Source organism: Petaurus breviceps, unplaced genomic scaffold (assembly GCF_028583685.1).
Source record: "Petaurus breviceps papuanus isolate PSGF00001 unplaced genomic scaffold, PetGlider_PUasm1.0 76, whole genome shotgun sequence".
Lineage (NCBI taxonomy): Eukaryota > Metazoa > Chordata > Mammalia > Diprotodontia > Petauridae > Petaurus > Petaurus breviceps.
This window is the reverse complement of record NW_027186473.1, coordinates 6,458,697-6,485,908: the sequence shown is the minus strand read 5'-3', so window position 1 is coordinate 6,485,908 and position 27,212 is coordinate 6,458,697. Positions and strand designations below refer to the sequence as shown.

General features: G+C 33.5%; 1 protein-coding gene across 1 annotated transcript in view; it reads left to right on the top strand.

The window, feature by feature from the left end:
- Window positions 1–27,212, top strand: part of GABRA2 (gamma-aminobutyric acid type A receptor subunit alpha2) — a 142,300-nt gene that overhangs the window by 4,475 nt on the left and 110,613 nt on the right. The window lies entirely within an intron of this gene.

Here is a 27,212-nt window from a genome sequence, read left to right as displayed (position 1 = left end):
AGATAGATAGATAGATAGATAGATAGATAGATAGATAGATAGATAGATATACACACTTCAATCAATGGAAGCATAAGACTTCCTCTGTTTTATGAAATGTGTCCAATTCAACTGATATTTTATGTCTGAAAAATTAGTTTTTAAAGAATATAATGAAATCTACTGTGAATTAAGCCAATATACATATTTATGTGCCCAATTCTACTAGTTTTATTTTATAGTTTTCTCAACAGAACTATTCCTTTGATGAAGTCCTAGGAAGTGGAATAGAAAATATAACAGAAATATAATAAAATCTTTTTAGTAACTTGTGATGATATTGCTTTAAAACATGATTTTTTTGTAATAAATGTCAACATGCATTTCTGTTCTTTCTAAGTTTTTAAAGCCACTTAAAAGCATTGACAAATGTCAATTTGGCAGAGACTGTGTGGTTTCAATTAAAGAAACTAATTTTAAACAAAGAAAAATAATTAACTTTAGTCATCAATTTAAAAGAAATTAGTCATAGTTAATGTGTTTACTTTAATCTTCCCTTAAAAAGAACTAGATAATAGTGAGCAGTATGAGGAAAAATGTGGGGTTGCAAATTTTTAGAGGTCTGGGTCAAGAAATAATGGCCTTCCATTGCATCCTCTATTACCTTCTTAGGCATGAAAATGCTCATACCATTCCAAATCACTTACATATACACAGGCACAGACACACAGACACTGAGAACTTTTTTTTTTCCATAATTCAAATTGAGGGGAAAATGTAGGTGACATATTTATTCCCATAAAATTAATTATTTATCTTTTCTAAGAACAGTAATATAAAAACTTTAGTTATTTAATAATTAAAAAGCCTATCTGTACTACCTGCCAAGTTGTTTACAGAAATCATTTACAATAAAAATTTGGAATGCTTCAATAAAAACTAGTAAGAGGTCCTTTTTTATACAAGAATTTGACCCTTAATTAGCAAATTATATATCCTTTGAAAAGGTACATTTGGTTTGAAGGACTAGAAGTGAGCATTTCTTTTCAGAAAGTTGGCATGTGTAGCAAATAATGCTACAAGAAAGATATTTTTTTTATTTTCTTAGTTATAATTGAATCCCTGGAAGTCATATTTATTTAAAAATATTTTTCATGTAATTAATATGTGTTAGCATATTGACCATCAACCACTGACAAGCATTTGTGAAATGAAACTGTGTCTGGAATAAAAAAAAAACCTTTAAGATTAATAATATATTTTTGAAGGAAGTGTGTTTTCAAGAATATTTTTTTCCTGATGTTACAGGGTCATATCTATTTATAAAATGGATTATCCCTTTATGTTATTAATAGGAGCATATATAGATTTAATATAAAGGTACATAAAGTGTGGTCTACGGAAAAGATCATGGGCTCTAAGGACTGATTCGCTTACATTAAAAATGGATTTTACTGTAAGCCTGTCAATTCAAATACAAATAACTCTTGTGTCTGTTCTCACTGCTGCCATTTTAGTTCAAGCATTTAATATCTTGTGTTTGGAAGACCTTCTAGGATTCTTTCTCCCTTTTTCAACATATCCTCACATGCAATAAGCAAATTAATTTCTTTTCTTAATATCACTTGGATTATGTCACTACTGTGCTTCAAAAATAAGTGGCTTCTAAATTTATTCAAAATAAACTCTCAAGGTGTTTAAGGTTTTTTTTTTTTGTTGTTGTTGTTCAGAGCCTTCCAGAATCTATCTATAATCTTACTTCATATTGCTCCTCTCAGCCAAATTTCTCATTCTTCTTTAGACATACTATGGATATTTCTGCTTTTGAAGTTTTTTTTTCACCTGAAATTCAGCTTTTATTGCTTCTTCTTTGCTTAGCACAATTATACTTCCCTTTTTAAAGAAAACCAAGCTGGTTTCACCTCGATAGATTCAATTCAACAAGCATCTATTAATCCCCTAAGAATAATGATAAACATTTATATAAGCACTTTAAGGTTTGCAGAGCACTTTACAGATGTTGTAAACTCATTTAATCTTTACAACAACCCTGGGAGTTTGGTGACATTATAATGCCCATTTTACAGATGAGGAAACTGAAACAAGACTTGTCCAGGGTCATTGACATAGTGAGTGTCTAAGACAGAATTCAAACTTGGGTATCTCTGACTAAAGTTTAGCACTATATCCACCATGCCATGAAATTATGCACTAGACACATTGCTAGGTTCTAAAGCTACACAGAAACAAGGAATATTCCCTTATCTCAAGGAGTTTCTATTCCTTTGGTTGAGGACACGGAACAGGGATAACATGTACAAAGATGAGTAAATGTAGACATATAAACAAAGCAAGTATAAAGTCATTTACAGAAAGGGGACCACTAATAAGTGGATTCTCATGTAGGAGATAGCTTTTGAGCTGAGCTCTGAAGGGAATTTGGCATTATAAGAACAAAAGGTGAGGAAGAAAAGCCTTTTCCAGGTGAGAGACAGCTTTCTGAAGGCTGAAGTGCTTTCTATTCGAAAAACATCCACAAAGAAAGCAATTTAGTTGAATCGTAGAGTTTATGAGGGAGGAATCAGTGAAACTTTTTGTGAAACCATCCTCAACTGCTTTTCCAAAATTCTCTTTCCTTCCTCAAAACTATTAGGCATTTTTATTTATTAATTATATACTGTTATTTATTAATATCTCAATAATTATTCATTAATGCTTTATTATGTGCTATTTTACATCCCTAGATGAGTATTATGAATAAATATATTTATGTATATATGTCTTATCTCTTTATATACATATATGTATAATATTTTCTCAATTAAAATGTAAATTGCTTATAGGGAAGGACTAATTTGTATATCTAGCTATATGCATATCCTTTCTACATCAAATGTTTGTCTTATTTATCAAAGTTTACTCATGTATAAAATTAAGATGCCTTCTTTTAGCATTGTTATAATAATAAATAAAGCATAACATAGCTTACAATATATAGAAATCAAAAGGAAAATACTTTTTCCCAAATACCAGATATTGTAACTTAATGTTTAGCCTATAGGAGTTCATAGCCTAAAATTATTCAGATCAAGTCAGTTTGAAATGGATAAAATTGTTTATATGTATTTGGTTCCAGAAACAAATATTAAAGAAATGTAAGGCTTTTGATATATTGATTAAGGCAATTATGTTGATTCAGTTATGGGATCATAGTAATTTAGATTGAGACAAGACCTAGAGAACATGTATCCCAACCTTTATATTTTATAAATGGGAAAACTTAGATGTAGAAATGTGAGATTTTCCTTAATTTATAGATTCCTAAATTCTACAATATACTGAAGACATATCTCCTGATACAGAAGCCTGGACTTTTGAGGACTAGTAAACACAACCATATAGAACTACAGAGTTGATATTATTTCCCCTCTTGTACACTTGTGTGGACTACTGTGCCTCCTTCCAGATTTATTAACTTTTGTCTAGGTCCAGATCTATGTATTTTCTGGGAGGTCATCCAGCTCAAATAGGAGATTTATGTGTCTGTACATAAACTGAACTGGAATGCAGACCATAATTGATCAGATTATAAAGGAAATCCACCACTAGTAAAATGTTTGCCCCAGGCTAAATTAATATACTCTGAGATTAGAGGTGAATCCAAAGCAGACATTATATCAAATACATCATCAGTGCTATATCCCGCCACCCCCAAAGGAAGAAGTTTCTTTATAGATATAGTCTTTTTGTTACCCAGGACCAGAACTATTTTTTTCTGATTCAGTGGCATGTTATCTCTATCACACTTTACTAAGTACCCCAGATATTCTTAATATCTAGCTTCCCTAAAATAATAGTATGGAAATGTTGAATCCTGAAAAGCCCTCTTTCATTTGAGGGTATGAAAAGAATTACTAAATAAGTCTGTATTTTATTTATGAAAAGTCAAATATTAGTATAGCAGAAATAGCAAGGGTTGGTTTGGCAAAGGAGCCCAACTGGAAATGACAAACCATGTAGCTTAGGACAAACTACTGTGACGTAGTGTATAAAGGGAGGTCTTGCATTCAGAAAGGCCTGGCTTCATGTTCCACCTCTGACACTCACCAGCTCTGAACTCATTTAAATTTTCTGAGGCATATTGTATGTTGGAAAAAGCTATCTCTGTGTTAATTTATTTTTTCATAAAATTTAGGAAAGTCATGCAGATATTCTGACAGTCCAATAAACAACAAAATGTGAAAGCACTTTATTATGCCTGAAGTTATATGAAATTTTTAGATTATTAGTTGAGTAAAGGGCTTAGGAAAACTCTTGGAAGTATGAGATTGGAAACTGAAAGCTTCTTTGAAACTGCTAAGTTAGGAAATTATCCATAGGCTTTTTGTATTCAAATAGACTGCTTTATTGTGACCTTCTGAAATCATACCTAGGTTTGCCTTGGGTATCTTATCTACCAAGACCAGTACGTTCAGATTAGCTAAAACTAAGAACCTCAATCAATTTCCCCCACTCTTGTCTTCATCTTGATCTCTTTTTTCTAACATTTCACTGTTCTGGCCAGGGATTTTACATCACATGTGAGACTTTCCAATGATTGTATCCTATATTTTAACCAACTGAAAGAATTATATCCCTTTTTGACCTTTTTCGGGGATAATTGGACATGAGTGGGATGACTCCAGGAGAATTAAAGTGTATTTTCATGATGTTTGTGTTTGATAGTCCAGTTGAGTCATATTCTTTGTGTTATTTTTCACTAGTTAAATATTAAAATTTAGGGATTAGTTTTGGAAAATCTACCCCAATCATTATGCTCACCTGCAAGTGTGGAAAACCCCAACATAGTAGAAAAGGTCTCATGTTGTCACTCCCCCCCACCTTGCTGCTCATAGCTCTTATTATTTGATCTAAATTAATAAAAAAAATTACATTATGTTAAGTGAGAAATCCAGTATCAAAGGACTTAGGAGGAATAGCAAATGATAATATCACTTCTGCAAGTCTTCTGATCAAAATGGGGTTTTACACATTCCTATGTTTGTTTGTTAATTTTTTTTCAAATTTGTACAGAGACTATTAGCAGGACCTTAACTGTACTAGTTTAAAATTTGATTTAACATACTTTTATCACAATAGCATATTGAAGAAATAGGTAGAATTTGGGTAAAAACATTTTGTTCTCACAGTAAAGGAAAGAAGTAAATTGATGTTTATTTTATTTTATAGTATTTTATTTGATTTTACACATGGTAACAACCATGAGAAGTTGATCATTCTGCATAAGTAGAAAGCTCTTTAATACATATTCCACTTTGCTACTGCCTAAGCATGAGTATAAGCTCTAAATGATGTGACTCATTATAGGTAGCTCATGGAAGCAACTGCATTGTTTTACTGTAGAATTAGCTTGCATATCTAAAACATTCTCAATTTAAGTCATATGTGGTGACATTGAAGTTAACCTGAAATATTTTATAATATCTGTAATCATGAGTGTGGGGCATTATAATTAATCATAGACATTTTACATTAATGTTTTAATGTTATTTTTATGGTATCAAATCAATTTTTAGTAGTTTTTCACTGATTTTGTTTTGTTAATTCTTGTTGTAGTTATGAACCATTGGGATCTGTGCAAACACTATTCCCTTATGTCTTTCTCTCTCTTGCTCTGTAAAACTCACATGCTGATCACTGATAGAGGAGTTCTAGATTTGATGCCCCAATAGGAGTGGTGCAGATTGCTCTGTATTTAGAATCAAAGTTCATGTGTTCAAATCTTGGCTCTCTGATGTACTTCCTATGTGGCTGTTGACTAAAAACAGCATCAATAGACCTTAATTTACTTATCTTTAAAATAAAGGTGGCAGACTAGATAATCATGTAAGGTTTATTCCATCTTCTATTCTATGATTCAACTATCCTTTGACACAGTAATCTGTTCTTTAGGTACAAAGCTAAACTCATTGGTTATTCAATGCAATCCTATCCCATCAATCCTTTTCACTACTTAACCTGGAAGATTTTCTTAATTGTTTGTTAGAATCATGGAGCCCTTTAGTGATAAAAGTGAAGTCTATGTATCCTTTCCCATAATAATAATATAAATTCACAAAATAAAATTCATAGGATTACAAAGGAAACAAAAGATATATTTGTTCCCATCCAAGTTTATGAACCTCATGGAATTTAACCAAGGTACATGATACTCCTGACCAAACTTCTACCTGACAGTTACTTCTTTTCTTCTGGCCCTAGTTGCTATAGGTGCTGAGGCTATAAATCTATACAATGCTTTCCTGGGATAGTGGATGATAGTAATATAGCATGAGTTTCATGAACATGAATTGTGGAATGAGAGAGAACCAAACCAAAGGCAGTGTCATAAGTTAAAGAAAAAGGCAACTAGGAGCCCTAATGGGGGTAAGAATGAAGGCTGAATGACAAGATCATACAAAGAGAGATGGAAGGACTTTAGAGACCATATAAACCAAATGCTTTATTTTCATAAAAAGGAAAACAAACCCAGTGAATTTAAATAACTTGCTAATATCACACTGATAGTAAGCATATAATTCAGGACTTGAACCCAGTTCCTCTGACTTCAGTGACAGTACTTTTATGTTGTCACATGATGCCTTACTTAGTCTTTTGGGAGTCTTGGAGTAGAAGAATAAAAGCAGAGGGGAAATATTTAGGAAGATGGGAGGAGAAAGGGTTTCAAGTCAGGTAGACCTGTGATCAGGAAAGGCCTTGAGTCTGTACCTACATGAAACCATTGAAATCCCAACATGTTCCTCTATACTCAGGAACTACCAAGATAGAGTAACCCTGTTATCTAGAGGTTTTTATTTTCTTTCCAGGAAAAGAGAGTTGGGCCTGAAGAAACAGAAAGACTGTCTAACATCCATTTTCATTCAATGAGCATGTATTTCTATTTTCTGTATTGGAAGTAGACAACATGTTTTATAAAAGAAAAGACATAACCAAGTTCACCTATTGGTATGGGTGAAGCGTGGTAATATATCAAAGTCAAAATTAAGACTCTACACCCAAACCCCCAAAGAGAACATTCTCCTACATGCTTGCTTGTGCCAGAAATTCCTTTAACAAAGGACAGAGACTGTCAAATCACAAAAATAAAAGGCTTATGATACAAATAGGACCTAGAGAATTAACATATTAGTGTAATTGAGTTGTACTCAAGTATAAATTATATTAGTTGTGTTTTGATTTATATTAAATAAAATAAGAAAAATAAAAGGAAAAAGTTTGCTTTAATCTTCATTCAGATTCCACCAGTTCTTTTCCTGGGGATGGATAGCATTTTCATCATAAGTTCTTCAGAATTTTCTTGGATCATTGTATTGCTGAGAATAGCTAAATCCTTCACAGTTGATCATCTTACAATATTGTTGTTACTGTGTACAATGTTCTCCTGGTTCTACTCATTTTACTTTGCATCAATTCAGATTTTTTTTGAGAACATCTTGCCTGTAATTTCTTATAGAACAGTAGTGTTCTATCACAATCATTTATCACAACTTGTTCAGCCATCCCCCATTTGATGGGAATCCTTTCAATTTCCAATTCTTTGCCAAGCAGAAAAGAGCTGCTATAAATATTTCCATACATATAGGTCATTTTCTTTTTTTTATCTTTTTGGGCTATAATCTTAGTAGTGGTATTGCTGAGTCAAATGGTATACTCAGTTTTATAGCCCTTTGGGCATAGTTCCATATTGCTCTCCAGAATAGGTGGATTACTTCACAACTCTTCCAACAGCATATCAGTATTCCAATTTTCCCACATGCTCTCTAATGTGTATCATTTTCCTCTTCTGTCATATTAACTAATTTGATGGGTAAGAGGTAGTACCTTAGAATTTTTTTTTTTTAATTTGCAATTCTCTGGGACAGCTAGGTGGTGCAGTGAATAGAGTGAGCACCAGCCCTGAAGTCAGGAGAACTTGAATTCCAATCTGGCCTCAGACACTTAACACACAAAAGAAACTAGTCATGTGACTTGGGCAATTCACTTGACCTCAATTGCCCTCCAAAAAGCAAAAAACAAAAAAAATAATTTGCAATTTTCTAATCAATAGCAATCTAGAATATTGTTTGAAATAGCTATAAATAGCCTTGCTTACTTCATCTGAAAGCTGTCTCTTCATGTCCTTAGATCATTTATCAGTTGGATAATGACCCTCATTTTTATAATTTTGACTCAGTTCTGTATATATTTGATAAATGAGGCCCTTATCACAGACACTTGCTACAAAAGGTTTTTTTTTTGCAGTTATGATTGTTTTTTCTATTTTCTTTTTATTTTATATTTCTGTTTTCTTTCATTTTACATTTGATCATATATATTTATATTTTATATTTATTCTACTTTCCCTTTTTACCCTGTCCATCCTTAAAAGTATTTTGCTTTTGACTACAGCATCCCCCCAGTCTGCCCTTGCTTCTATCACACCCACTTTCTTTTATCCTTTTCCCCTCCTATTTTCCTGTATGGTAAGATGATTTCTATACCCAACTGAGTGTGTATATTATTCCTTGTTACTACCAATTTCTATGAAATTAGGGTTCAAGCTTTGCCCCCTGAGGAAAAGAGACTCTTGAAACATGAAAAATAGAGTTCTTCTGATTCAGCTTTTTTTTTTAGCCCATCCACTTTCCTGTTGGGTATGAGATTTAAGATGTAAATACTAGCTTTGTCACTTAATATTTATGTAACTTTAGATAAATTATTTACATGCCTAGGGCCCCATTTTTTCACCTATAAAATGAGGTGGTTGGAGGAGATGATCTGTGAAGGACCTTCTAAGTATTAACAGCTTATTATTCCACTAACAACCACCTGCATTTAGACAGTGCTTTTAAGGTTTGCCAAGTGCCTTGACTTTTCCATCAGCTTCCCTTCTCTATTGATCAGCAAAGAAGAAAAGAAATTGCAATTGGGAAACTATATGCATTTCAAATTATTTATATAAACTATTCAAATTTGAAATATATTTTAGTATATATTTCAAAGTATTTTCTTCTTGAAAAAAAAAGCATTTTCAGGAGAGATTGATCCCTTTGACTAGTTAGTTCAGTGAATCACATTATGATAAGAGGACCAGATAAATAATTTCAGTAATTAAAAGTGCATCCAATGATATCTTGATAACCAATTCTGACTTGATAGTGTGTATCCTGAAAAACCTGTTTTCATTTATTAATTTACTAATGGTTTTCTCCTGAGGTAGATGACTGAGAAAAAATAAATAAAATGAATATTTAATTCTTGAAAGTTTTCCTATAGTGGCTACAAATTTTAAGGATGTCATACAGGGAACATCTAAGAACTCCTTAAACTCTATAATTTACTTTGGTTCAATGTAAAACAAGCCATTTGTTAAGTGCCTACTATGTACAAGGCACTGAAAAGCCATGGGGTAAACATCAAAGATTACTTAACCTGCCTCATCTATAGTTGCAAGGTTTTTTTTTTTTTTGTAAGCAGTCATTTCTAAGTGATGATCACATCTCTTCTACTATTATTTACTTTATTATTCCTCTCCCTTTCAATTTATAATAGTGATATTTAAAAACAAAATAGAAATCAATTTCTACTTTGAAAAATAAGCATTTTTTTTGTTTTGTTAAACTTTATGGTTCAAATATTAGGAATACAGCTAAGGGAAATGAGATAAAACATCCTTTTTTCCCCTTCTTTTCTTCATTGTATGCCATACTTTCTCTTTACTAATTTTCATCACAATACTGAAGCTTGTTTTATATACACATAAGGAATGAGAGGAAGCCTGGCATAGTAGATAGAGGCTAACCTTCAGAGTCAGACATGGGTTTAAGTCCTGCCTCTGAAATATATTGTCTTTGTGCCCCCAGATAAATCTATTACATTCTCACTGCCTTAGGTAAATTTATAAACTATAATTTATAGACCAGTTATTTATCTGTTTCAGTGGAGGGATTTTACTCACAGAGAATTCCCTATATCAATGAAGCTGAAAGACTTGCTCAAAAAAGAAGAAAACATAAAATAGCCAATCAGTCAATGTGTGCCAGACACTGTGCTAAGCTCTGGGGATACAAAGAAAGGCAAAGGACAATCTCTATTGTCCAGGAGCACCCAGTTTAACTGGGCAGACAGCATGAAAATAGCTATATACAAACAAGCAATATACAAGATAAATTGGTGCTAATCAACAGAAGGAAGGCACCAGGATTAGAGAGGACTGGGAAAAGCTTCATGGAGGAAGGGAAGCTTTATCTGGGAATTGAAAGAAGCTAAGGGAAGAGATGAGGTAAAGGTAAAGAGGGAGATGATTCCAGTCCTGGGGGAGAGTAAACGCAAATGCTTGAAGTTAGAAAATAGAGTGTCTTTTTGGAGGAATAGCAATAAAACCAGTGTCACCTGATTGAAGGATACATAGTGGGGTGTAAATTTTAAGAAGATTAAAAAAATATGTGTGTGGGGGGATCAGGTTTTGAAGAGCTTTGAGTGACAGAGGATTTTATATTTGATGTGATGAGAGTTTATTGAAATGAGGGGTGTGAAATTGTTAGAATTGCATTTTAGGAAGATCACTTTGGCAGCTGAGTGGCAGATAAGTTGGAAAGAGCATGATTTTTTGACAGGGAGAGCAACCGATATGGTACTTCCTTAATACAGATATGAAGTGATGAGGACCTAGACCAGGGTATTAACCATATCATAGGAGAGGAAGGATAAATACAAGAGATGTTACAAAAGTAAAGTCATCAGGCTTTGGCTATTCCCAACAATTGTTTGGAAATCGCAGTGAGAGAAAATGGAGTCTAGGTTGACACCCAGGTAGTGAACCTGAGTTGATGGTGGCACCATCAACAGTAATACAGATGTTAGAGAGATGAGAGAGATACTTTTTTCCTCTTTGTGGCAGGGGTGGGGAGATAATGAATTCAGCTTTGAATACATTGTGTTCAAGATCTGTACGTTCAATTCAGTTCAAGATGTCCAATAGATTGTTGGAAGTTGGCCTGGAGAGCAGGGGGGGGAGATAATGAATTCAGCTTTGAATACATTGAGTTCAAGGTCTATACATTCAATTCAGTTTAAGATGTCCAATAGATGGTTGGAAGTTGGCCTAGAGAGACTGGAGGTCATCAGAGAGGGTAGGGAAAGGTAATTAGATTTGGGAATCTTTAGCATAGAGATGATAATTGAATGCATGGGAACTGATGAGATCACCAACAGAAATACCTTGAAGGAAGCAACAAAGAGGACCCATTATCAAGCCCTGTGGGACACTCATAGATAGTGAGCATAATCTGAAACAATATTTGGCAAAGGAAGCTGAGAAGCAACAGTCAGATAGGTAAGAAGAAAACCAGGAGAGGGTGGTGTCACAAAAATCTAGAGCAGAATATATCAAGAAGAGAATGATAATGTCAAAAGTTACAGAGATCTCAAGAATCAGGATGGAGAAAAGGACATTATATTGGACAATTAACACATAATAACATAGGAATGAGAAGTTTCAGTTTATGATGTAGAAACCTAGATTGTAGAGTTAAGAAGATAGCTGAGAGGAAGGAAGTGAGACTGCCTTTTGTAGATGATTTTCTTAATGAGTTTAGGCACAAAAATGAAGAGAGATATGGGGCAATAGCTAGAAGGGATACATAGATCAAGTGAGACATTTTTTTTGTGGATGGGGAAGGTATAAGCCTGTTTTTAGGAAGAAGTAGCCAGTAGAAAAGGAAAGATTGTGAATAAGTGAAAGCCTGGGGATGAGAGAGGGGGTAGTATGCTGTGGGAAACAGGATGAAATGGTATTTTTTGACACAGAAGAGTTAACTATAGCAAGGAAAGGGATACCACATTATGTGTGACAGGGGTAGTGCTTATGGGATATGTAAGTTGAAGAGGAGAGAAGAGGACAACTGTAATTGAATGGCACCATTTTTTTAGTGAAATATAACACAGAGTTTCTAGTGGAAATGGGGGAGGGGAGAGTTATGAAAGGTTTGATATGTGATGGAATGGTTGGTAAAAATTCTGTAGTGATTCAATTATGAAGCTGTAAGAAGATTTGCCTTACTGTAGTCATATTCCAGTGGAAATTTGATGACACAAATTCATAAGTAGATTTGGTCAGAAGAGTTTTTGATATTTTTCTAGTTTTCTGTGATCAGATAAGGGTATTTCAAAGTTCATATAAAGGACAATGGAACATTTGTAGATGTGACAAGATGAAGAGTAAAGTTTCTGTGTGTAGCTGTCATGGGGTAGAGTATTGGGCACAGGAAATGAGCTAATTGAGGAGTTGGGAGTTAAGGATATTTTAAGGAGTTTCAATACATATATTTAAGTCCCTAAGTATGAGGGTAGAATTTGGACAGGGGAAAAAAGACAATGACTCAATCACCAAACTCACTGAGAAAAGAAGGGGAATGTTCTGAAGGTTAGTAGACAAGAGTTGTTAGAATTTTGATTGAATGTGTATGGATTTAGTGAACTTTAAACAAGAAGAGATTTATAATAAAGGTAAGAGGGTAGCCCTAGAAGTAGCAATGGGAGCAATATCCAACATCCTCAACTCAAAGAAATCCCAAATAGGAAACATATAGGAAATTATTATTTCACAGGAAGCTGTTTATAGTACCAGCATATTTATTAAAGTTCATCATATTATTTTTAAAATGGAAATTAACTTAAAAAGTAACTCAGTATTTGTTTCTGAGCTTGAATGCTACATATTCTCTTTTGTGTTTTCAACTCTTATTTAGAGGATAACCTGGTCATACTGCTGTTCCCTACAAGATGAAGAAGTCTTATTACTGTCATATCAATGAGAAACATGGGGAAGATACTATGTTTTTCTCCTTTGTACCACATTTAGTAAAGAAAAAAGCCAGAAATAATGTTATTCCCAAATAGAAGCAGAATAATTGGGAGTGGGTGTAGCAGCAAGCACCCCAAGAGTCCTCAGGGTTTGCTGCCAACACAGGTTCTTAGATCTGCTTTTATAAAAGAAAGCAACTCAAAATGCGTTAACAAGCTTACTTTAATCAGTCAAACATGTATCATTTACCTCATTCAGGGGAGAAAGGTCAGCACCCTGAACTTCAAAGTATACAGGCAGAATTATGAAGACAGAAACAGATCAAGTAGACAGCTTTCCAAACTGTCCAATCATTACATCCATTCCAAATCGACATCTGCATTTCAACATCTGGGTTTTTCAAAGCTGGGGGGCTGTGGACAACGGCTTCTCAGAATCCAGAACAAATCACAGAACACTTCTCAAAGTGAGCCCCAAAACAAAGCCTCATATCAGGGCTTATATAGCCTTCTCCTGGCTCAGAGAATGTAACAACCTTTTGGACCCACTGGCCAATCAAAAAGTATCTATTGAAAAACAAGCCTCACACCCCAGGCTCCAGGTGCACTTTAGCCTAAGGGCAGGGAAGATCTTTAAATTTGCATTTCCATTACAGTGGATCCCACAGTCAAATTAACCTTATCATTATTACATAAATATTGTGCAATGAATAACATAATTACATTTTTTGAGAGCATTGCTATGTTACAGTGTGAAAGTGAAGGTAAAAGAAAAGGTAAAAACTTTATATGCCTCCTAATGGTATTCTTAAGCCCATTAGTTAGGTTATCTTTTGTAGTGGAATCTAATGCATTTTAGTAGAGATTGGGGAGACATTTCATTTCTATTAGGGATGTAAAAAGGTCAGGTGTTTGTAGAAAAGCATGCGTTAAAAGCTTTCCAAGACAGACAAGAATTCCAGACTAAAATTGAATGGCCATCTTAAAGTAGGAAGGCAATTGCCATGAGAGAGTTTTTGAAATGAGATGAGAGGCTTTCCTATATACTGTTACTGCATTTCTCTTGAGAAGATTTTAGATTTCAAAGATGTTTATTTGGTATTCACACGGTCAGGTCAGAGTGGGAAGAAAATCCTTAATTATATGATTTTAGAAAAATACTTTTTGTCAGCCTCTTCAATAGAATTAAATGTGCCAGCCATTCCGTGTTGTGAGGATTGAGGGCAAATGGAAGATATTCAGGTTGGTTATGATGAGCATACAGGGCAAGGCTTCAATTACTCAGCAAAAGGAGAAGACTAAAATGCCAGCCAGGTTTTCAAGCAAGATTAAAAACTGGAGAACAGGAAAGAAGAAGTCTTAATTAAAAGAAGGTGGAATTGGAAGACTGGTGTTCAGATCAAGTAGAGGGGACTATGGGAGGAGAGATCTAATTAGTTATTTAGGGCATGTAAGAGGATAATCATTGATGTGAAACAATGGGAGACTGATCATGGTTCTAGGAAGGATAGCAATAGACTCTTTTAAAAAGATATTAAAGAAAGAATTTCACAATCATAAAAAAAATAAAATGGATTATGGATGACGGGTTATGGATGGTTAAAGAAGTGAGTTAATATAAAATAGCATTGTAGGAAATTTTAATGTGTATGAACCTAACTGAATACCCATGTCTTTAGTAGAATAGAAAACAATGTGCATAGAAAGTAACATTTCTAAAATATTTGACATTTTCCTTTTAAAAATGAAAAGATTTTTTTATCTAAATAGCTCATTATAGATTTGACTCAAATTATGATTATGCAATTGCTGAGTAGAAGGCACTAAACCTGTAAATGATGACATTATTGCTTTACTGCTATATTAATATCTGATAATGGAGTCATTACCCAAATTGGGATGCCAAAATATCAAAGTCACAATCAGAGTACTTGCAGAACTTGAATTCTAAAATAAGAAAGAAATATATATGGCCACAATGCTGTGATACAAGAATTATTTTATGCTTTGATTCCATATAATATTCCAAATACTACCAAGAGCTCTAAGAGCAATTTTTGCTTTGGCCTGGGGGAAAGGAGGGGAAGAGAAAAAGAGAGAAAGAAAAGAGAGCTGGTCAGTACTGGGCTTTCCACATCTTGGACAACATAATGTGACATGGAGACTGAATTATTGATGTAAGGCCCCAGTATTCAAGTGGATAATGCATCACCTTATAGCACTCTTATTCTGTGTGACTCTGTCCCAAGCAACAGTCACAATATATGACTAAAAAATGAGCTGATCTTGATGGAATATTTCTCATTTTTCAAATACCATCTTGATGGAATATTTCTGCACCGACAAAATTAGATGGGCAGTTACCATCCTTGTAAGCAACACTTTCCATGTTTGCTACTTCTACCATCTCAATCTCCAACTGAAGGCCTGACATACAAGAAATTAACAAATTCTTTTTTTAGGAACAGAACAATTTTGATATGAGTATGAGTACAATCTAACACTGAGTAGTACAGAAAGTACACAAAAGGTGCAATGAGCTATATTAGTCCTTTGCCCCATGGCCTTTTTGGTACTTTCTCCAGGTCACTTTTAGGAAATAGCTTAATGCTTCAAAGATTTCACTGTTGTGATATATGAAAAAGATATCAATCATCATAAGTGACTTTTGAAAATGTAATTTGTTATCTTTGTAAACAAATGAATTTTTCTCCAAAAATTGTAGCAAAATTTTTGAATGCAGGTGCTAGGAAGATAGCTTTGTTTTACAATCCCCTGAAAAGCTGAATGCTGCCAACTCAAGATAAGTAACATCAGTTTCTGAAGAATCTCTGCATCTCAGAGTTGGAAGAATCCAATTCAATTCAATAAACATTCTAAGTTTCTCTTGCATGGCTAATTCTTCCTCCTGGGTCCTAACTAAACTGTTTTCCAGATGTCATTCTTTCAAATACATGGAGATAGACCTAGCACTGCCCCATTCTCTTTTTCAAGGTAAATGAACCTTGTATATAACATCATATAAATGAAAATCCAATTGTCTACTTTTATATATTTTTCCAAAATGTTACCATAAAACTCAGATTGTTTATTTACTTATCTGAGTGATGTAGGTTGTAGTAAATCAGCAAAAATAGAGGTAAGTTGATAGGGTATAGGGTGGTTCCAGAGAAGCTAAATCTGCTTGAAGACTGATCTGGATAGGGAATATTCATTTCTTCATTCAAAAACATTTATTAAATACCCATTGTGTTCCAATCATGACATTAGATCATAAATATCAATAATAGGCAGCAAAATTAAGTAGATGAAAATCATATGTATATTGGATATATGTTTTCATATGTATTTTTTTTTTTAAAAAGACTAGTCACATAGAAAAACCAAATTAAGTAAATAACTGGTCTCCAGATTGTAATGTGCATTTTGGTTGAGTAGCTTATTGAATTCTTCTATAAATATTTATATCTCTTTCAGGCATTAGAAATGAACAATGAGCTATAGCCAGAGCTGAGGAAAAAATGGGTCTAGATTATATTTGGAATATAGTTCAATGCCTTCCCTGACCCCATTCTGTTTGTCACTATGAAAACCCAAAAGATGCTATATAGCTAAGGGGAAAGTAATGCTGTGATATGTTAAAGGATAGAAGTGAAAAAGGAAATCATATAGTGTGTGAAAGTCAGGTTATATCACATGTTATTGGATAGCACATGCATGTGATAAATGTTGTAAATCATTATCAATAACACAGATGTCTTAAGAAAGGAGAATTGATTATATAATGAGAATGATGAAACAGAAGAAAATACAGACCATACAATGGTTTCCACAAGATACTAGAAAATCAAAGGAAATCCTCCAGGATATTTGGTAATTTCTCTCAACTGAACTTGTACAAACAAATAGGCATGAAAAGACATGAAGGGTCTATAATGTACATCAGTACTAGTAACCATAGAAATTAAATCATGTATCCATCAAATGTTCAAAATTCATTATTCATGCTAGATTTGGAGACCAAATTCATGTAAGATTTTGAAATGCACATTCTTTGGGCTGGCAGTTTTCTTATTATCATTTCCTAAATTTCCTTCCCAATAGTCATATTGAATTATGTTTTTTTTCCTTCAAGAGAGCTTTTTGAGCTTTCAATTGTAGTTTGGGATTTGGAGAGAGGGTGTCAAAGTGAATAAGAGAAGTCCTGATAGAGAAGCCATCTGGGGCAACTTAACTGGTGCTTTCAGAATTTTCTGGATAGCAAGAGTTTTTCTGACCATATGTTCAATTATAGTTTTTATGAGAAGGAACTGAGAATACTGTGTGTCCTTGAAAGATGATTCCAGAATGAAATACAGTAAATCTTATAAATATTGTTGACTGACTAACCAAAATGTCTGATTTTCTCATTCAGAAAAGGAGGAGACAGAATGAGATTATCACTAAGGTGACTCCTGGCTCTGGTATTCTGCGTTTCTGTGATTTTTTTCTTACTTCTATAAGCCATGAATAAAGAATATTATGTGCAGGAAAGAAAGATGCTTGAGAAAGGGAATGAGATAAAGGAATTATAGAATTCAATAGTATTTTTCATCTGAGGCTGGTTAGAAGTTAGTAGGCATTTCTGGTAAGGTTAGCTCATCCTTTTTGGCTCATCTGGGACTTACAGAAATCCAGCTGACGTGAGAAGAAGAGGAATGTCACACTGTATAGTGTCAGTGCCAGCCTAAGAGAGGGATAAGGTGAGCATTATTCAAACTGTATGTAGGGAATAAGGATTACATTGTACTGATGTTAGCAATTGAGTGTTTTTATTACCTTTAGCCATTGACCCCAGAGCTCCCTATTTCTATTTTTTCCCTTGTGCAATACTCTTCCCATGAAGCCTTGTGGTAGAGTTTTGATTGTTCAGAAACTGTGAACTGGAAATCATTCCTGTTCATTCTTTGTGCATGAGCAAAAAAAAAAAAGGTGACTTGGGGAAATAATGGTGGGAGAGTGAGAAAGCAGAGAGAAACAGGTGAATAAATTATTTCTAATAAAATAATAAAGGGAAAATAAGTGATGGGATAGATTTCTGTTGGTTTTCTGCCATTTAAAACTTCCTTTTAAAAATTTCTTTTAGTTTGTCAATTTTCAAAATCATATTTGGGGTTAAGGAATATATAGAAGTTGTAGGACCATATTTTCCTACCAAGGGAAACAAGACAGAACTATTCAAGTGTTCAATTGCTCTGTTTTCTCTGCCAAGATCGAGGACTTTTTGGATTGGAATATTCAGACAAAATGGCTAATAGGGAGTTCATTTTTTGTATTTCTTGAGTTGATTCAGTTGTTTATGACTCTCTGTGACCCCATTTGGGGTTTTCTTAGCAAAGCAGTTTGCCATTTCCTTTTCCAGTGCATTTACAGATGAGGAACTGAGGCAAAGACTGTTAAGTGAATTGCCCAGGGTCACCCAGCTGGTAAGTGTCTGAGACTGAATTCCAAGTCAGGTTCTTATGACCCCAGGACTGGTGCTTTATCAGCTGTGCTGCCTAATTGATACCCAAGATAAATATGGACATAGTAAGAGAGCACTTATCTGTGTTTGATGAACACAAGTTACCACATCTACAATATTGAAAGAACTAGCAAATATAAGTAAGTCACTCTTCATCATCTGTGAAAGATTGTGGAAAAATCAAAAAGGATTAAAGCACTGGAGAAGGGAAAATATTGCACCAAGAATATTTAAAGGGGAATGAAGACTATAGAACAGGACAGCAGCTATTGTGATGATGAGCCCCAAATTCAAGGAAGAGTACTCATTGAAGGAAATGGTAATATTCATTCTGAAGAAAAGACTGGGATGGGGAAAATGGGAAACCAAGGGGATGCTAACTATTTTTAGGTATTTGAAGACTTATTGGGTGACAGTAGAAAGAGCCAGAAGACAAAATTGAGCAAAATAGGTTGAAATTTTCAAATGGCAAAATTTACACTGGATTTTGGGAGGGGATGGAGAGGAACTCTGACAATTTGAGGTTATCTTGAAACTTTTTACTGCCTTGAGGGAAACTCTTCAGTAGAGGTTTTTAAGCAAAGACTAGATTACCACTTATTAGGTTAAGAGCAGAAGGGATTCTTTCCCAGATAATTTTTGAAAAAGAAAGTCTCTGAGCCTCTGATGTTCCTTCCAACTCTAAGGTTTTATAAAACCTAATCTGGGAGTGAGCTTTTAATGGAGGAAAAGGAATGCACTTAATAGCAATGCTTTCAAAGTCTGTGGCTAATTTTCTCTTATCTAATTCATACATAAATGATGAACTGTATTCTAAATAATTTCTGATAATACACAATGAAAGTTAATCTAACCTGACTCATTTTTACCTTGATTGAAATATATTAAGGCCATTTTATATCATTCCCAGACATAATACCTTCATATAGAAAACCTGAAATATAATTAGCCTATTAAGTGGGGGTAACCTTTCCTATGACAAAGGGGGATTTCATTTTAATAAAGATTTACTCGATGACTAAATCTTCCACATTATGGTATGGAAAGAATTTTTTTATCTCTTTATTATTTTATGTGAAAAGTTTGACATCTCTGGCAAATTCCTTTTTTCAAATTAGTTTATAGTCACTATTAATATGGATAAAGAGCTATATTAAGGGTAAAATATTGTATTCTTACTTCATTTATAGAATTTCAGTTTACTTCACTTCCATGCCTATTGTAGGAGAAAGCTACTCTAAAGTTATGTTCAAGGTGTTAAAGGTCTCCTATTTCTTATGGCAGTCTCAAATTACTTCATGTAGTTAATATGTAAAACCACTAACAAAAATATAGATTCAAGAAAGTTTGTGAATACAAAAAAATTATTTGAATTACTGTCAATTTATTATATATTCAATAGCAATGTTAGGAAAATGCATTAATTCACAAAGTCTTCCTTAACTTCTATAGCACTATAACATTAGGATTCCACTTCTCTTCATTAATGTTCAATCACTTCAATCGTTTACTACTCTTCATGACCCCATTTGGGGTTTTCTTGGAAATGATACTGGAGGGTTTTGTACTAGGGTGGTTTGCCATTTCCTTCTCCAGTTCATTTTTCAAATGAGGAAATTGAGGCAAACAGAGTTAAGAGATTTACCCAGAATCATATAGTTTGTAAGATTCTGAGGGAGGATTTGAACTCAGGTCTTCTTGAATCCAGACCTGGTACTTTATTTATTGTACCACCTCATTGCTCACAATTGCACTTCTACCTCTCTAGTTTTCCCCTGTTTCTTACACTGACTTCTCTCTTAGCTTTGGTTCTTTAAATGTAGTAATTCCTCAGGGTTTTGTCTTAGTTTTCTCTTCTTTTCATTTACAATCTCTCAGAAAAAATACCAAATCATATGACACATACTTCTTCACATACTCCTACATCTCTGCCTCTGGCTCCTCTCTTGAGTTCCTTTTCAACTACTTGCTCTGTATCTCAACTTAGATGTACCAGTGGCATGCAAAAATCAACATATATAAAACTTATCACCTCACTCTGTTCTTCATGAATCCTTAAATTCTGTTAATGGCACCATAATACTATTCAGATAGGTGTATAACTTTGGCATCAAATTTTGATGCTTTTGGCCTTGCTGTCCCTTGGCAATTGGTAGCCAACCCTATTGATTCTACTTTCAAAATATCTCTATTATCCATCCCTTCCTTAATTTTCCTCTTCAAATCTTTTATTCAGTTTGTATTACCTTTTATCTTGTCTATTTTTATTGTATTGCCACTTCTACTCTCTCCCCTCACTAATTCTTTTTACATGTTACTAGCAGATTAATCTTCTCAAAACTGAACTCTGATTATGTCAATTCAATGTTAAAAAAATTTCAATAAGTAATATGAACACTGGCATGTGGATATAAATTTTTAAATTTTCATTTTTTAAATATGGTTATATATTTTTTTTCAATACATTTTCCAATATGGTTCATTTTTTCAATAGGGTTAACTTCTTGCTGTTCAAGGCCCTCCACAATATGAATACAAGCTACCTTTTGATTTCAGTTTCACTCCAGTTTTACATTCTTTCATGCTAATTCCTCTCAAGGCCCCTGGAGACCAGTCAAATGGGAATTTTGCTACTCCTCAAGGCATTTACAAAAAATGTAAACTCAAGGAATAGAAAAAAATAATTAAAAAATAAGAGAACATGAAATCATTTCAGTTTATGGCTGATTCTATGAATGAAGAACTTGGGTTTCAAAAGTAAAAATAATTTGTCCAATTCCATATACCTAGTTGTAGTCACAGAGATAAAATGAGAGAGTGGGTTACTGTCTTCTGGTCCAGTTATCTTTTCACTACACTATGAAATATAGAGGACTTTTCTCAAAAAACAAAGAAAAACATGGTTCATTGAAGGGTTTTGCCTGATCTTATGCTCTCTAAATTAATTTAAAATAGGATTTGAGTGAAAAAATAGATTCAGTTCTTCAGGAATATATCTATTGTTTGTAAGATGCCACAGTCAACCATCCTAAAGCCTTTAAAGAATTTGAGAACTGATAAAGAAACAAACTGACAGAGCTTTTCATCCTTGTGATCCAAATTCTTTAAGGAAAAACTACTGTTGTAGATGGCCACAAGTGATGGTTTAGATATTGTTTGTGCCAGGTAATACAAGCAAAGTTTAAGCATAGTTTTTTGGAGGTGTGTTAAAGGGAATTCCACTAGGTCATACATGATGAATGACTTATATCACTGCTCTTGAAACTACTTAAAACACACATCTTCAAGATATATCCATTATATATGAAAGCTATTCTACCTCCTTTATATTGGCATCATCAATGATTAATGGAATACCAATGTAGAAAATTACATAAAATTGCAAATGGAAAAAAAAATAGTGGACAAATACTAAAGAACTTAGTCATTCTTATGTCAATTGAATGAAAGTGTGATTTCTACTGTTAGCTAGAGAAGCTGTATATTTCAATAGTATATGGAAAAATATTTCCACCAAATTCTAGGTAAGGAGTAATACTTGATGCTAAATCTTGATGTTGATGAAAATATAGGTTAGCTATTTGGCTAAAACAACTGTATATATGCATTTCCAGGGAATCAATGGTAGTAGGCAACTAGAGCCCTTGAACAGAATACTCTGGGAGAAACTTGCCTTTTGAGAGAATTTTTTGGTGACTATGTACCCTGTAGTTAACTACTCATTCTATTCATGTGAAGAGTCTAGAAAACAAAGATAGCACAAACGCATTGTAAATCAAGGACGTCTGTTAGTCACAAATCAAAGTTGAATCTGTATTGTTGTGATGCCAAAGAAATAAAACCACAGGCACCAGCAAATAATTTTATATCATGTAAGCAGCATATTAATTTTTAAAATGTTATTTAAGGAACAGAGTAGATGACACAATTCCATACTCTTTGCTGATGAAAGTAACCATTGTCTCAACATATCAGGACACTGAAATAATGCTAACTACAATTTTTTTTAAAAGAAGAAATATGGTGTTAAGTACTAGCTGAAGATGGGATTCACATTGCTTCACAGAGAGAAATTATAGTTCTCAATTAAGGGAAAATGACAGTTTTATGTAGAATTACATCATTTTTGACCAAGTTAAGCAACATTTCCCTGATACTCAGCATGACTTCCTGCTCTGATACTGCTTTGCTGTACCCCTTCCTCTTCTGGAAAATGTACACTTTACTCAGTTGGGAAAAAAAATGAGATTGCTTTGTGAAGGAATTTTCTATTTTTCTTCTGACTTGAAATGCATGTTCTAGTATCTAAAAAACATTAAGCTCCTTAAAACCACATTTTCTTTTCTGTACATACTATGGTTCTAATTACACTGTTATACATCCTTCATTTGATAAGAATATGCATGTGCACACACACACATGCATACACATACATTTATTGGGAAGGAGAGAGAACTGGTTAAAAGTATATGATCAGGGGTGTATGTAATTTGCCATCAGCAACATGAACAATTGCCATCGATGAGCAGATAAATATAAAAGCAATGCCCCACAAACTACATGCCATGTTTCTAGTCCAGCCCATACAGCCAACAGTCCAGGAAGCAAACCCTGTAGATATGATATCTGGAGTTATATCAGAAACAGGTGAAGTTCCTGCCACTTCAGCCTAGATTCCTTATCAAAGAGTATGACATTAGAAACACACAAAATGATGTGGGAAAGGATAGGAATGAAGAAAAATAGCACTTTCTGTCTTCAAACTATATTATAAAATAGCAATCATCAAAACCATTCAGCAGTAGTAAAGTAGATCTTGGAACAAACTATGTAAAAAAGAATCAGAAATAATGGAACTCAATAGCCCAATATCAGATAAATTTGAAAATATAATTTACCTGGGATGGAACTTCTTATTTGACAAGAACTACAGGGAAAAGTAGGAAGTGGTTTGTTAGAATTTAGGTTTAGACCAAAAATTGATATGTTACCTGTATATAAAATATGATAATATAAGAAAAAAGAACTTATACCTTTCACATCTATAATAAACCTTCAAATGCTATGTAAACCTAGCTATTATTATAAAAAAGAAAGGAAAAATGACCATAAAAATAAAAAAGAATGTTGGAAAATTACAAAAAAATTGAATGTTGCAAAATTACTAAAACAAGAGGAGACATAAGAGAACAAAGAGGTAGGAGGTTCAAGGATATAACACTTCATAAATTTTCAGAATACTTTAATAACTTGATCTTTTTGGCTGATATTGTCTCATTTTTGCTTTAAAATTATTTGTAAAATGGGAGAAGTCTCAGAGAAAGGAGAGTGATGGAAATGGGGGAAATATAGGAAATATAAGCAAATCTATATATCAATAAAGTTCATTTTAAAATTGAGATGTTATGCATTAAATAAAATTTTGTTAGTTGAAAATATTCAAGAAAATGCATTATCATCTGTTTTGTGACTGTACTGTAAGATACATGATTTTTTCTTTTGATTTGTAACCCAAACCAATGTGTATTGCACCATCCATTTGAAAGTGAGCTCTTTGAGAGTACAGATTATTCCCACTTAAAAAATTTTATTCCTAATATTCAGCACAGTGATTTTCACTTATTAAAATCTTCATTTGTTTTCATTCAAATTTATAATAAAATGTTATTGAAAGAATTCATCTATGTTCAGAAACCAAGGGGAATATTTAAATATAAAAAGTCAACAGTTATGCAGTGGAGGCATGAGGTCTGGGAGGGAGGGAGCAAGCGGGGTGGGAAAGATGAAAGTAAATTGCATTTGTGTTATATTTACAGGGGAGTGGGGCAATTTAGAAATGCCAATATTTTCATTCTGATATCGTATGACCGTGAATCTTGGAACACACTTATCAGAAGAATAAAATTTCAGATGACTCAAATGACAATATAAGGATGTATTATGGGGATAAGTAAGACATATTGTCATCCTTATACTGACTAGAAATGAAGAAGTAGCACAAAAGATAACAAGTACATCTATGATTAGAAGAAGCAGATTGTTAGTTATGTTGTGAGAGTGAAAGAGAAAAGATAATGGTGTCTTTGAATGAACGAGAAGATGGCTGCTAGCTGCACATTAAGTAGAAACCTAAATGAAGTACTTTTAGAAAGTAAGAATAAAAATCACATAAGATGGTAAGGTGTGAATAGGTTGTGCATATAAAGGAGGGCATAGAATAAGTTAGGTAGCAAGATAACCTGAATTTCACATGGATTTTATTTTTTTTTTTTACCATTGAGTCAATAACATTAGAAGTACCACAGAATGTGTGTGTGTGTGTGTGTGTGTGTGTGTGTGTGTGTGTGTGTGTGGTCTCAATCATTACATTAGTACCTAATGTGCCAACAAAATAAATAAGACCGGTGTATTGAAATGAACCTTCTTGAAAATCCTTATTCATAAGAAATGGTTAAGATTTGGGGGGAATACAACCAAAAAGGAAATGATTCCAAAAATTAAAAAGAAATCTGTTGTCCCAGTTATTAATCATCTTCTTAGCTAACTGTACCACAAAAATATATGATTGATAAGGTGAGGAAGGCTAATAAGCAAACAAACAAACAAAACCAAGAATACAGAGATGTTCATTTATATAACTGATCTGTGTATTGCCTCTCTACTTCTGCCAAATGTCAGACATGAGGATCTATTTATTTTTTCTGGAGCCAATGACTAGCAATAGATGCTGTACCCAAATTTGTGCCCAATTGAGTTTAAAGGGATTATAGAATTTTGTTTTTTAAAAATATTGTGCTGTTTGGTGTCATTTATTCTGAACACTTCCCACAGCCAGGTCCCCATTAGTGCCAAAAAGGAACCTGTGAAGTGGTTAAAAGTATTTAAAAGTGTGCAATTCAAAGTTACAATTGGGCAAATACAGAAAATGATCCTAGCCCAATGGAAATAAAGCAGAGGATATTCAAATAATGGTCCACTTCACAGGATTTTTATTCACATAAAATGCAATATTGCTATAATTAATTGCATGTTTAAGCTTTGCAAATAACTCATTTAGCTTTATATAGTGTATCATCAGGCTGCAACTTATGACCCCCATCTCCACTGGAATGTGAACTGAGGAGGAAATGAAAAAAATAAGAAAAATACCAGTGCTTTTAAACATTTGGAGACTGACCTTGTGATAAGAACAAAATGGAAGTAATATGATTTGAAATTCAAAATAGGAAAGGTTAATGAGAGATGAAGGTAAAGGAGCAGTCTAGAAGCTGGAGTGAGAAGCAGGAAAAAGCACTTCCTCTCCCAGCCCCCCCCCCAAGCCCCCAGACTTAAGAGTACATGGAGATAAGAGGAATTCTTTTCTTTTCTTTTGTAGATATTCAATTAATATTTTCCACAATTACATGTAAAAGCAATTTTTTTTAACATTTTCTTTTTAAAATTTTGAGTTTTAAATTCTCTCCCTCCCTTTCTCTTCATTGATAAGGCAACCAATTTCATATAGATTATATATGTGCATTCAAGCAAAACATATTTCCACCTTAGTCATGTTGTGAAAGAAACAACAATAAACAAGAAAAATAAAGCTTAAAAAATAGTATGCTTTGATCTGCATTCAGATTCCATTAGATCTTTCTCTGGAAATGTATTACATTTCTCATCATAAGTCTTTCAGAATTGCCTTGAATCATTGTACTGTGGAGAATAAGTTATTTATAGTTAAATACCATACAACATTGCTGTTACTTGTTATTCTCTTGACTCTGCTCATTTCACTTTGTATTAGTTCATGTAAGTCTTTTCAGGTTTTTCTGAGAGCATCCTATTTGTTATCTCATATAGAACAATAGTATTCCATCATGATCATATATCACAACTTGGCCAACTATTCCCAAATTGATGGGCATCCCCCAAATTTTCAATTCTTTTCCATCACAAAAAGAGCTTCTATAAATATTTTTGCACATATAGGTCCTTTTGCTTTTTTATCTCTTTGAAATAAGGATATAGTAGTGGTATTGCTGGGTCAAAGGCTCTGCAAGGTTTTATAGTCTTTTGGACACAGTTCCAAATTGCTCTATGGGATGGTTTAATCAGTTCAATCAGTTCATAACTCTACCAATAGGGCATAATTAGTAATTCAATTTTGCTGTGTCCCCTTTATTATTTGTCATTTTTTTTCTGTTATATTAGCTAATATGATAGGTATGAGGTGGTGCTTTAGAGTAGGGTTAATTTGAATTTCTTTAATCAATAGTGATTTGAAGAATTTTTCATATGATTATTGATACGTTTACTTCTTCTGAAAACTACTTATTTATATACGATGACCATTTATCAATTGGAGAATGGCTTCTATTTTTATAAATTTAATTCAGTTCTCTATGTATTCAAGAGATGAGAACTTTATCAGAGTAACTTGATGGATTTTTTTACAATTATGATTATTAATTGTATATTTCCCTCCACCCCTCTGCTCTATTTATTCAACTTTCTTTTTTTCTCCTTTCATCCTGTCCATTCTCAAAAGTATTTTGCTCCTGACTACTGCCTCTCTCTCAATCTGCTTTCTCTTCTATCAGCAACCCCCTTCTCTTTTCTCCTTTCCCTCCTCCTTTCCTATAGGGTAAGATAGATTTTCATACCAAACCAAGTACGTATGTGATCCTCTCAGGCAAATCTAAAAAAGTAAGATTCTCATGACCCCCCTCCCACTTCTCCCAACTTCCCCTCACTACAAAAGTTCTTTCATATCTCTTTCATGTGAAGTAATTTACCCCATTTTCCCTTTCCCCTTCTCCTTCCAGTGAATTCCTCTTTCTCAACCATCAATTTTATTTTTGATAATCACTCTATCATATTCAACACACATTGATGCCCTCTCTCT